The sequence below is a fragment of the Erinaceus europaeus genome, unplaced genomic scaffold (genome assembly GCF_950295315.1).
Source record: "Erinaceus europaeus unplaced genomic scaffold, mEriEur2.1 scaffold_484, whole genome shotgun sequence".
NCBI classification, from domain to species: domain Eukaryota; kingdom Metazoa; phylum Chordata; class Mammalia; order Eulipotyphla; family Erinaceidae; genus Erinaceus; species Erinaceus europaeus.
The window spans coordinates 501-10167 of NW_026648026.1; the positions used below are offsets into that span (position 1 = coordinate 501).

The following is a 9667-nucleotide window of genomic DNA, read 5'->3' on the forward strand; positions in this document are numbered from 1 at the left end:
AGTGGACTCTCAAGCATGAGGCCCCACGTGCCAGAGTGATGCTCCCGTTCCTTCTCTCTCTCGCTCATAAATAAATATTGAAAAACAAGGAGTCGGACGGCAGCGCTGCAGGTTAAGCGCAGGTGTGAAGCGCAAGGACTGGTGTAAGGATCCCGGTTCAAGCCCCCGGCTCCCCACCTGCAGGGGAGTCGCTTCACAGGCGGTGAAGCAGGTCTGCAGGTGTCTGTCTTTCTCTTCCCCTCTGTCTTCCCCTCCTCTCTCCATTTCTCTCTGTCCTATCCAACAACAACGACGTCAATAACAATAATAATTACAACAATAAAACAAGGGCAACAAAAGGGAATAAATAATTTTTTAAAAACTGAAAAAGGGCACACATGGGAGAGAACACAAGCTACAACACTCAAGGATCCAGGTTCAAGCCCTCCGCCCCCATCTGCAGGAGAATCTTCACCAGCGGTGAACCACGCTGCAGGTGTTTCTCTGTCTTTCTCCTCCCGCTGCCCAGAGCCCTGCTCAGCTCTGGCTTAATGGTGGTGCAGGGGATTGAACCTGGCCCTTTAGAGCCTCAGGCACGAGAGTCTCCTTGCATAACCATTATGCTGTCGACCCCCTGCCCTCTTTCTCCTTCTCTATTCTCCCTTCCCCTCCCCTCTCAGTATCTGTCCCTATTCAAAATAAACTAACAAAATATGAAAAGCATTTGCAAAAACACAAGTGGATCCCACCACTAGAAGTGAAGTTGTTGGGCTGGCTGAACAGTTCACGGCCTAGCTGAACACCGTGCTGCTCTCTGCCATGTGCACGACCCGGTTTAATCGGACACTGAGGGAAGCTCTGATGGTGCAGTGCTGGGTGTGTGTGAGGGGGGTGTGTGCATGGGGGTGCGTGTGCATGTGGGGTGCGTGTGTTCGTGTGTGAGGTGTGTGCATGTGAGGTGTGTGTGCGTGTGCATGTGGGGTGCGTGTGCATGTGGGGTGCGTGTGTTCGTGTGTGAGGTGTGTGCATGTGAGGTGTGTGTGCGTGTGCATGTGGGGTGTGCGTGTGTGCTGTGTTTGCGGTGTGTCCGTGTGTGAGGTGTGTGTACGTGTGTGAGGTGTGTGCAGTGTCTGTGAGGTGTGTGTACATGTGTGTGAGGTGTGTGCGTGTGTGTGAGGTGTGTGTACATGAGGTGTGTGCGTGTGTGAGGTGTGTGCGTGTGTGAGGTGTGTGTGTGCGTGTGAGGTGTGTGTACGTGTGTGTGTGAGGTATGTGCATGTGTGAGGTGTGTACATGTGTGTGAGGTGTGTGTGTGCGTGTGTGGTGTGTGTGGTGTGTCCGTGTGTGAGGTGTATGTACATGTGTGTGAGGTGCGTGTGCGTGTGGGGTGTGTGTTCGTGCGTGTGCATGGGGGTGTGTGCACACACTCAGCTCTAGCTCTAGGTGCTCTGAGGGCTGGGCCCCAGGCGGCTGCATTCTCAGCGTGAGAATCTTTTCGCAGAGCCACTAAGTTCTCTGCCTTGGGTGCTGCCCCCAGCCCCTTGTTCTCCAATATTTATTTATGAGAAAGAGAACAAGAGTTCCCACCTGGTGCCCGATGCCGTCTCCCGTTTCTGTCAAATAAATACGTAAAAAATTGCAGTGAAACTCTAGAAAGGGTTAGTTCTTTTTTTAAAAAAATTTTTATATTTGTTTATTTTCCCTTTTGTGGCCCTTGTTGCCTAACATTGTTGTAGTTGTTGTTGTTATTGATGTCGTCGCTGTCGGATAGGACAGAGAGACATGGAGAGAGGAGGGGAAGACAGAGAGGGGGAGAGAAAGACAGACACCTGCAGACCTGCTTCACCGCCTGGGAAGCGACTCCTCTGCAGATGGGGAGCTGGGGGCTCGAACCGGGATCCTTCCCCGTCCTTGTGCTTCACGACACCTGCACTTAACCAGCCGCGGGCTGGACTCCCGAATACATTTTTTTAAAAAAATACTTTAAAAAAAAAAAAAGTTTAGGGCTGCGGGAGAGAAGCTACAACATGAGCAGAGAACCATGTGCCGGCGCCTCTGTGCCTACCTCTTCCCTCGCAGGCTCTGTCGCTATGAAAAAGTAAATTAAAAAAATTAAGATATTGACGAGAATGATGCTGACAAGTCAACAAACGACTGGCGCCTGCAGGTGTCTGTCCCTCTCGTTCCCCGCCTCCCCCCTCAATGCTTCTCTATCCAAAAAAAAAAAAAAAAATCAAGCTTTTTGATTTTACATCACAGCGCGCAAGGACCCGGGTTCGAGCCCCCGGCCCCCCCCCACCTGCAGGGGACAAACTTCGCGAGTGGTGAAGCCGGGCTGCAGGGGTCCCCCTGTCTGTGTCTCTTTATCTCCCCCCTCTCAACCCAATAATAAATAAATAGATTTTCTTGAAAATCAAGTTATTTGTAAACAAAAAAGTCGTCAGTATCAAAACACAAAGCATAAGCCGTCCAGCGAAGCTTTGCAGGCGGTGTCTCGGGCGGGGGCGGGGGCGGGGGCGGGACCGCGAGGGGCTCTGCACCGAGACCACGGCCGCAGGTTCGACCCCCGGCCCCACCCGCGAGCGACTGAGCGCGGCCGTGAACACCGACACTGAGCCGCGGCTCCGCGACAAGCACCGACGCGGCCCACGAACAAAGCCCGTCCCCGCGCGACTCTGACCTGGCGGCGCCCACCGGCCACACTGCGGCGGACGAGCCGCGAGGCTGCGAGGACCTTCCCCCCTCGGCGGCGCCCACCCGGCCGGCGCGACCCGCGGGCTCCAGGGCGCAGGCCCGGCAGCGTCGCCCCACAATCCGGAATCCCGCGGTCGCCGGCGGCCTCGGTGACGTCACAGGCCCGCGCCCGGTGTGTGTGGGGGGAGGGGAAGCGCCGGACTAAGGGGGCCGCCATGTTGCCCTTTCCTGACGTACAGCCCGCCAACTCTCGTTTGGCGGAGTCTCGCGGGAACCACATTGGCTAAAGATAGATGATTAGATAGATAGATAGATAGATAGATAGATAGATAGATAGATAGATAGATAGATAGATAGATAGATAGATAGATAGATAGATAGATAGATAGATAGATAGATAGATAGATAGATAGATAGATAGATAGATAGATAGATAGATAGAGATAGATAAGATAGACAGATAGATAGATAGATGATAGATAGATAGATAAGGTAGGTAGATAAGATAGATAAATAGGTAGATAGATGGTAGGTAGGTAGATAGGTAGGTAGATAGACAGACAGACAGATAGATGATAGATGGTAGGTAGGTAGATAGGTAGATAGATAGATGGTAGGTAGGTAGGTAGATGATAGGTAGGTAGGTAGATAGATGTTGTAGTAGATAGATTAGATAGATAGATTAGGTAGGTAGGTAGATGTTGTAGATAGATAGATAGATAGATAGGATAGATAAGATAGATAAGAACCACATTGGCTAGGGCCAGTGACGTCCCCAAAATGCGGAACCTTGAATTCTGGGTCTGGATGTTGCAGATAGATAGATTAGATAGATAGATAGATAGATAGATAGATAGATGTTGCAGATAGATAGATTAGATAGATAGATAAAATAGATAGGTAGATTAATAGGTAGGTAGGTAGATTAATAGATAGATTAGATAGATAGGTAGATAGATAATATAGGTAGGATAGATAGATAAGATAGATTAGGTAGGATATATTAGATAGATGATAGATTAGATAGATATAGATACACACAGATAAATAAACACAAGATAAATGAATGAATAAGCAAACAATCTTGGGGAGCAGGGAGCAGGCGGTGACGCACCTGGTTAAGCACACACATTACAGTGTGCAAGGACCTGGGTTCAAGCCCCTGCAGGGGGAAGGCTTCACAAGTGGAGCAAGGCTACAGGTGTTTCTCTTTCCTTCTCTATCTCCCCCTCTCAACTTGTCTCTATCCGCTAATAAATAAATAATGTTTTTTAAAGGTTGGCAGATAGATAGCACAATGATTTGCAAACAGACACTGATGCCTGAGGCTCTAAAGTCCCAGATTCAATCTCCCCACCACAAAGCACAGATGAGCAGTGTTCTGCTTTAAAAATAATAATAACTGAGCAGAGGTAGATAGCATAACGGTTATGCAAAGAGACTCTCATTCCTGAGGCTCCAAAATCCCAGGTTAAATCCCCTGCACCACCATAAACCAGAGCTGAGCAGTGCTCTCATTTAAAAAAAATAATAATAATAAATAAATCTTGGAAGCTAGGTAATCTGGCAGGCTTGAAACCCCAGTGAAAAACAATGGCAGCAACAAATTAACTTATTCTTTTCAAATCTTTATTTATTTATTTTTGCTTTATCATATGTTTACCAGAGTACTTGCTGAGCTCTGGCTAATGGTGGTCCTGGAGACTGAAGCTGGGACTTTGGAACCTCAAGCATGAGTCTCTTTGCATGGCCATTATGCTATCTATCTTCCTTACCCTCATTAATTTTTATGGTCAAAGGAGAGGCGTTAATGGTTGTGCAAAAGACTTTCATGCCTGAGACGCTGAGGTCCTAGATGTTATTTCTTTATTCATGAAGAAAATAGAAAGAACCAGACATCACTCTGGTACCAGTGCTGCCAAGAATTGAACTCAGAACCTCATGCCTGAGAGAGTTCAGTACTTTATCCACCGTGCCAGAACCCCACTGAGCAATGGTTTATGGTGGTGCTAGGGATTAAACCTGGGGCCTTAGATCCTCAGGCATAAAAATAATTTTGTTTAAATACTATGTTATCTTGCCCACCCTTCACAAGACATGAGTTAAATAGACAATATTAATTATATAATCAAACTATAAAAGAAAGTGAAAATGGGAGCCAGGTAATGGCACACCTGGTTGAGCTCACATGCCACAAAGATCAAGGATCCAGGTTCAAGTCCCCGCTTCCCATCTGCAAGGGAGAAGCTTCACAAGTGAAATAGTGCTGCAGGTCTCTCCATCTCTCTTTTTTTAATATTTATGTACATTTGCATAAAGACAGAAATTGAAAGGGTAGGGGGGAGATAGAGAGGGAGACAGAGAGAAACACCTCCAGCCCTGCTTCACTGCTCCTGAAGCTTTCTCCCTGCAAGTGGGAAAGGTGGCTCAAAACTGGGTCCTTGTGCACTGTTAATGGGTGAGCTTAACCAGGGACGCCACTGCCCAGCCCCCCCCCTCCACCTTCTTGATTTTGTATATATATATGTGTGTGTGTGTGTGTGTGTGTGTGTGTGTGTGTGTGTCGTGAGCAAAAGAATTAGAGCAAGGACTTAGCCTGGCCACATGGGCTTTAAGTCTCTAGCAGCACCGACAGCATCCCAGTCAGTAAGGGTGAAGGTGCTTCATCTAGCTTCGCTTGTCTCTGGTTTCAAAGTTACATCTCCATTGGCCAATCAGGTTCAGGTTGATGTCGTATCCTTACAGATCCTTGAGCTATGCGCCACGTGCGCTTAACCCACTGCGCTACCGCCTGACTCGGTAATGTCTTATCCTATGTCTACATATGTCTCTGTCTTTATCACACTGTGAAGGTGCACTATGGTTACTATAGTTACTAGGGTCACATGTTCACTACATTCCATCCCCTGGGCACTGAAGTCTCCTAAGTGGAGGGGTCAGTGTCCATTGAGTGACGCAGCACGCGGTTAACAATGGCCATTGGTGGGATGGTCACAGATGTGGGTTGCCCGGGAGGTGGAGTAATTATACTCAGTCAAGGGGTGGGCTGCCTTCTAAAATGTGCAGTCTTAAAGTCTCTCCAATTGCCGTAAGCTATAAATTGGTGAATACATTCCTTAATAGATGGTTTTAATATCATACGGGCAGCATAAGATTCCAGAGCTTTTGGTTCATAGTTCCCACGTGGGGCATATTGTCCTAACCAGTCTCCCTCCAGAAGAGCAAATGTAATTTCAGGCCTAGTGGCCAACAAATGGTAGCAGACCATGTGTCTGTTGTATGAGCCCTTGTCCAGATATGCTGCCAACAGTGCCACAATGCAGGTTGCAGTGTTAGAGATAATACCAAGACTTATGAACTTGTCCCTCTGCAAGGCTTTGTGGAAGATTATGTGGTATGCCAGTTCCATCAGTGGGTCGATGCCTGGTGTGCCCGAGAGATGAATGATTGCAAATTTATTTTCCCAGTATGGGCACTTCACTGGGTGCTGGCACTCCCTTGGAGGGGATCCAGCCAGGGGGCAACCCACCAAACCTCCCTCACCAGCTCTCAGGGACCATGTGATTCAGACAGGAGGCTTCGGGGAGTATTCTGGTACAAACACTCGTTTTATTTGGGGATGGGTACAGGTATATAGAGAGTTAAATATTTTGTAATTCTTCAGTAAAATGATCATTGAGTTCTTGAATCTTAACTTTCTTGAACTGATTTCACAATAAGTCTTGTGAACGCTGTCATTTTTTTCTAGATCTAAGTCTGTGTGGTCATTTAGGGTTTCTGTCATTACTATTTCTCAGTTTCCACGTTTAGTGTGGCTTTCATTGTTGTACCAGCAGGAGGTGCTGTGGCTAAAGTGTTTATTTTCCCTGTTCATCTATCTCCCAGTTTGTATATCTGCTCTTGGTGACTGTTTCTCCTCCTCCTCCTCCTCTCTCTCTCCCCCTCCCCCCTCCTCCTTCTTCACTTTATTGAATAGGGCAGAGAGAAATTGAGAGCATGAGGGGAGATGCAGAGGGAGAAGGATCCCAAAAACCTAACTCTGGCTGGACTCAACAATACTAGATGCCTAAACAACTGAGGGAAAATCTAAGATCATCAGATAAAGAGAGGACCACACAAGTTGGATAAAGGTAAGAGACTGGCCCACTTAATAATGGCCCATTTGGTCAATATCACAGCACCTTATCATCTGGGACCCTAGTTAGGAAATCTGTGGATTCCCATACACATATGATGGACCTCGAAAGGGTCCCTTTCTCTGTTGGGAAATTGTGCAGATGTGGTAGAACATTGACAGGGCCCACAAAACATTATATTTCCATGCACATTTTATTTACAGATATCCACCACGTTATCCCCTCAGGGTACTGCTAGCTTAGTTAAAACCATTGCAACAGTTGCTAGGACACTTTCACCTTCCCAGCACCTCTCTCCACCCCCTTTTTCTAGCCAATCCCGTTCCGACTTGACATATCCGGAATTTCTCCCATAAAATCCCTCCTGCTTCTGCTTTCTCTCTCTTGCTTTTTTCCTCTCTTCCACGACCCAGAGAAGGGCTGCTCAGCATAGCGGGAGGCAGCCATTTTGCTAGCTCCATGTGGCCTAAACCACCGTGCTCTCACCCATTTCTGGGGTGTCCGCGTGAATAAAGATTTGTGTTCCTGCTCTGCTCTGGTCTCTTCTCTCTCCCCCGCAATGCAACTCGACATTTCTCCACCACCACTGGTCGCTTCCATAGGAACAGCATCCTGTGGGCCCTCCCAGGACCTTGTCCTCACCTAAAACAATGTTGGTAGGAATAGCCCCAGTCTCCATAAAGAGGCTGGAGGTATCCTGCCCTGCCACTCGAGAAAGACTGGTTCTGAAATGAGTGCAGCTTGCAATGTTCCCAGTTGTGACCATGAGCTATAAGCTCAGACCAATAGGGACTTAGAGGTTACACAGGCTCTGGCACCATATATATGCCCTGGAGCAGGTGGATGGAGGTAAATAATTCATTTTAGCTACATACTTTTTTTTCAAGAGCCAGAGCTACTCTCTTCCCTAATCCAACTTTCTAGTATTTTTTTCTCTACTCTGAATCCATTCTCTTGGACAATATTCTTATCCAACTTCAGGATAGCTACCAAACACAAACAAAACTGCCATAGTTGTGAGCCCCCAGGAACATGCCTAAAATGGACTTCCTAGCTTTCTTCTACTCTAAAATTCCTGATCTCATCTGCTCTATTCCTGCTTTCTGGTTCCTGTTCCTTAACAATCTTGTCTCAACTTAGGTCATGCCGCCTTCCAGGTACCAGGCTGCAGATGCTACCATGACTCCACCCCGACTTCTCTGGGCAGATGACCTCACCAATATGTCCTGGACCCTCACATCTCCAGAAAGCTAGGAAGTCCATTTTAGGCATGTCCCTAGGGGAAGATAGAAACAGGCTGGGGGTATGGATTGACCTGTCAATGCCTATGCTCAGTGGAGAAGCAGCTACAGAACTCCCACCTTCTGATCCCCAAAACAACCTTGATCCATGCTCCCAGCGGGGGAGAAGTGATAGGATGCAGATAAGAGGACTTTGCACTCCAGCTCCATCAGCACCCAGAGAGAAGAGGAAAAGGAGAGGGATGTATGAAAGTAGTGATGTTGTCATGAGTGGCTTGGAGGGGAAGAGAGGATTGGATAAGGAGGAAAAGGAGGGGGCACAACAATGTATGAATGTGGACAGATAGTTGTAGAGAAGATGGTTGGCCCATGTCTACAACTTTAGGAGAACTGTGGTGGATTGCAGTGGGGAGACTGAAGATTCAGAACTCTAGTGGTGGGAATGGTGGGGATTCAAACCACTGTTGACCTGTAATTCTGTAATATAAAAATAAATTTAACACGAGAGAGGGAAGGAGGACAGCTAGGCACCTACAACGGTACTTCACTAATTGTGAAGCTTCCCACCTGCAGGTGGAGGCTGGGCGCTTGAACCCAGGTTCTTGCATTGTGCTACAGGCACTTAATCGGTTGGCCGCCCCCGCCCCACCACCCCTCTCCTTTTTTTATTTGTATTGTTGTAATTATTATTATTTTTGCCTCCAGGGTCATTGCTGGGGCTCGGTGTCTGCACCTCTGCTCCTGGAGGCCATTTTATTCCCTCTTCTGTTGCCCTGTTGTTGTGGCGGCCTTGTTGTGGTTATTATTGTTGTTGTTGGATAGGACAGAGCAAAATGGAGAGAAGAGGGGAAGACAAAGAGGGGGAGAGAAAGACAGACACCTGCAGACCTGCTTCACCGCCTGTGAAGCGACTCCCCTGCAGGTGGGGAGCCGGGGGCTCAAACCGGGATCCTTACACCGGTCCCTGCACTTTGCGCCACGTGCGCTTAACCCGCTGCGCTACCGCGCGACTCCCTTTTTCTTTTCTTTTTCACACCCCGCCCCCCCACCTCTCCCAAGTTGACTTTCTTTTTTTTTAAGTTTTTTTTAAAGGTTTTTAAAAAAAAAAAAAATATATATATATATATATATATAATCTTTATTTGTTGGATAGAGGCAGCCAAAATCAAGAGGGCCAGGGAGACAGAGAGGGAGGAGACAGACACCTGCAGCACTGCTTCACCGCTTGTGAAGTTTCCCCCCATGTAGGTGGGGGCCAGGGGCTTGAACCCGGGACCTTGTGCACCATAACATGGGCACTTAACCAGGTGCGCCACCACCCGGGCCCCCAAGTCGACTTTCTGTGCAGCCGCCCTGATGGGGCAGGTGCCCACCACCCTGCTCGGCCCGCTCCCGTGTGCCCGCCCCGCGCCGCCTGCAGAGACGGGGTCTGGCGTGAGCTCCCCGGAAGCTAAGCCGCTGTCAGCGGCGGCCCGGGTGGACTCGGCAGAATCCGGGTGCAGAGCCTACAAGTTAGAGAACCAGGGTGCGAGCAGAGAGCGCTCACGCCGCCGTACGGCGAACAGCGGGACCATGGCGGCACCCGAGTCGCGCGCCGGCTCCTGGGCGCGGAGATAT

General features: G+C 48.5%; 1 long non-coding RNA gene across 1 annotated transcript; it reads right to left on the bottom strand.

Annotated features, from left to right (window-relative positions):
* Nucleotides 1-1975: 1975 nt before the first annotated feature.
* Nucleotides 1976-2809, bottom strand: LOC132536583 (uncharacterized). Its single transcript, XR_009548101.1, has 2 exons — nucleotides 2660-2809; nucleotides 1976-2067 (listed from the first exon to the last, which is right to left on the bottom strand). It is a non-coding gene; the product is annotated as an uncharacterized LOC132536583 (long non-coding RNA).
* Between the last annotated feature and the right edge of the window lie 6858 nt (nucleotides 2810-9667).